A 3,497-nucleotide genomic window follows, 5' to 3' on the forward strand; every position below is an offset into this window, starting at 1 on the left:
AAGACCCTAAAAACCCCTTAAAACGCACTAAAAGCGGCTAAAATGGGTTATTTAGGGTATTAATGCCCCGTAGGTGTCGGTTGTGGCGTCGCACGGGCGGGAAACGCTGCGGAGGGTGCGGAGCGGCCGCTTTGCCACACTAAAGGTGGGTTATGGGGCACTCCTGGGTCCCCCGGGGCACTCCTGGGTCCCTCCTGGGTCCCTATTCGGTTCCATTGGGGCACTCCTGGGTCCCTCCCGAACTCCTGGGTCCCTTTGGGGCCCTATTTGGCTCCACAGGTCACTTATGGGGCGCTATGGGGGTCTATGGGGCACTTATGGGGCACTGGGGTCACTTATGGGTCATTGAGGTCACTTATGGGTCTCTATGGGGCACTTATGGGGCACTTATGGGTCAATTGTGGGTCACTTATGGGTCATTGAGGTCACTTATGGGTCTCTACGGGTCACTTATGGGGCACTTATGGGTCATTGAGGTCACTTATGGGGCACCTATGGGGCACTAATGGGTCATTGGGACACTTATGGGTCTCTATGGGGTCACTGGGGTCACTTGTGGGGCACTTATGGGTCATTGGGGTCACTTATGGGGCACTTGGGGGTCACTATGGGGGCACTTATGGGGCACTTATGGGGCACTTGTGGGTCACTTATGGGTCATTGAGGTCACCTATGGGGCACCTATGGGGCACCTATGGGGCACTTATGGGTCATTGGGACACTTATGGGTCTCTATGGGGTCACTGGGGTCACTTGTGGGGCACTTGGGGGTCACTGTGGGGTCACTTATGGGTCATTGGGGTCACTTAGGGGTCTCTATGGGGTCACTTGTGGGTCACTTGTGGGTCACTTGTGGGTCATTGAGGTCACTTATGGGGCACCTATGGGGCACCTATGGGGCACTTATGGGTCATTGGGACACTTATGGGTCTCTATGGGGTCACTGGGGTCACTTATGGGTCACTGTGGTGTCAATGTGAGTCACTTATGGGTCACCATGGGGTCACCATGGGGTCACTTGTGGGTCACTTGTGGGTCACTTGTGGGTCACTTGTGGGTCATTGAGGTCACTTATGGGGCACTTTTGGGGCACCTATGGGGCACTTATGGGTCATTGGGACACTTATGGGTCTCTATGGGGTCACTGGGGTCACTTGTGGGGCACTTATGGGTCATTTGGGTCACTTATGGGGCACTTATGGGTCTCTGTGGGTCACTTATGGGTCTCTATGGGGCACTTATGGGTCACTTGTGGGTCACTTATGGGTCATTGAGGTCACCTATGGGGCACCTATGGGGCACTTATGGGTCATTGGGACACTTATGGGTCTCTATGGGGTCACTGGGGTCACTATGGGGTCAATATGGGGCACTGGGGTCACTTGTGGGTCACTTGTGGGTCACTTGTGGGTCACTTGTGGGTCACTTGTGGGTCATTGAGGTCACTTATGGGGCACCTATGGGGCACTTATGGGTCATTGGGACACTTATGGGTCTCTATGGGGTCACTGGGGTCACTTGTGGGGCACTTATGGGTCATTGGGGTCACTTATGGGTCTCTGTGGGTCACTTATGGGGCACTTATGGGTCACTTGGGTCACTGTGGTGTCAATGTGAGTCACTTATGGGTCACTATGGGGTCAATATGGGTCACTGGGGTCACTTACGGGTCACTTGGGGGTCACCATGGGGTCACTTATGGGTCATTGGGGTCACTTATGGGTCTCTATGGGTCACTTGTGGGGCACTTATGGGTCATTGAGGTCACTTATGGGGCACTTATGGGGCACCTATGGGGCACTTATGGGTCATTGGGACACTTATGGGTCTCTATGGGGTCACTGGGGTCACTTGTGGGGCACTTATGGGTCTCTGTGGGTCACTTATGGGGCACTTATGGGCCATTTGGGGCACTTATGGGTCGCTATGGGGCCACTTGTGGGTCCCGGACGCCTGGGTCCCTCAGGACCCGCCTGGAGGAGTCGCTGCTGCTGCGCTTGGGGCGGGGCCGGAAGGGGCGTGGCCAGCGGGGGCGGAGCCTCCACGAGGGGCGGGACCTCCACACCATCACCCACTTTGGTGACGTCACCGCCCTCCTGGATCCGACCAATCAGGTGAGAGCTCCCCCCCCACCATAGGGGGCGGGGCCTTGGGGGTCACACCCCCCTGACCCCAAGGCCCCTTCTGGCCACGCCCACAGGAAGCTCCGCCCCCCAAGAAGAAGAAGCTCAAGAAGCCCAAGAAGGGGAGGGGTGAGTGGCCCGGACGCCTGGGTCCCTTTTTGGGGCACTCCTGGGTCCCTTAGGGGTCACCCAGACGCCTGGGTCCCTCATGGGGCACTCCTGGGTCCCTCATGGGTCACCCGGACGCCTGGGTCCCTTTGGGGAACTCCTGGGTCCCTTGTGGGCGTGGCCGTGACCTCTGACCCCTCCCCCCAGGTTTCCGGCGCTGCCGCCGCTGACGAATTTTGGGCTGAATTCCCCCAAATTTGAGCAAATAAACCACTCGAGTCCTTTAATTATCATTATTATTAATTAATATTAATTATCCCCCCCCACAACGGGGGGGCCCCTCCCCCCTCGCTCCCCCGACCAATCCCGAGCCAGCAGGATTTGGGGGGGGTGGGATCGGGCCCCTCCCCCCCCCCCCCAATGGTACACCCCCCCCTTATATACACTGGGCCCCGCCCCCTTCATTTGCATGGCCACGCCCCCCAGCACCCCCCGCCCCACGCCAGGGGGTGGGGCCGAGCACCATATATGGGGTGGGAAGGGGGTGGGGCCAATGGGGACCAATGGGGGGCGAGGGGAGACAAAGAGACCCATAGATTGACCCATAGATTGACCCATAGATTGACCCATAGATTGACCCATAGATTGACCCATAGATTGACCCATAGAGACCATAGGGACCCATAGATTGACCCATAGATTGACCCATAGAGCCCCATAGATTGACCCATAGAGCCCCATAGATTGACCCATAGATTGACTCCCATTGATCCCCATTAACCCCATTGACCCCCATTGACCCCCATTGACTTCTATTGATCTCTATGGGTATCTATGGGTCCCATTGACCCCATTGACCCCCATTGACTTCTATTGATCTCTATGGGTGTCTATGGGTCCCATTGACCCCATTGACCCCCATTGACTTCTATTGATCTCTATGGGTGTCTATGGGTCCCATTGACCCCATTGACCCCCATTGACTTCTATTGATCTCTATGGGTGTCTATGGGTCCCATTGACTCCCATTGATCCCCATTGACTTCTATTGATCTCTATGGGTGTCTATGGGTCCCATTGACTTCCATTGACCCCATTGACTTCTATTGATCTCTATGGCTGTCTATGGGTCCCATTGACTTCCATTGACCCCATTGACCCCCATTGACCCCATTGCCTCTTATTAATCCCATCGCCCCCATCGCCCCCAATGTCCCCATCGCCCCCACCCCCCCCATGTCCCCTCACGCCCCCCATTGTCCCCAC

General features: G+C 56.6%; 1 long non-coding RNA gene across 2 annotated transcripts; it reads left to right on the plus strand.

Annotated features, from left to right (window-relative positions):
• Positions 1 to 26: 26 nt before the first annotated feature.
• Positions 27 to 2,518, plus strand: LOC309451887. Of its 2 annotated transcripts, none has more exons than XR_014186352.1 (3): positions 27 to 145; positions 1,967 to 2,114; positions 2,201 to 2,308. It is a non-coding gene; the product is annotated as an uncharacterized lncRNA (long non-coding RNA). The 2 variants fall into 2 exon arrangements; XR_014186353.1 differs by lacking the exon at positions 27 to 145 and adding an exon at positions 2,439 to 2,518 and having other exon boundaries at positions 1,922 to 2,114; positions 2,201 to 2,252.
• Positions 2,519 to 3,497: the final 979 nt, after the last annotated feature.

The sequence above is a fragment of the Streptopelia decaocto genome (genome assembly GCF_964273445.1).
Source record: "Streptopelia decaocto genome assembly, contig: HAP1_SCAFFOLD_2439, whole genome shotgun sequence".
NCBI lineage: Eukaryota > Metazoa > Chordata > Aves > Columbiformes > Columbidae > Streptopelia > Streptopelia decaocto.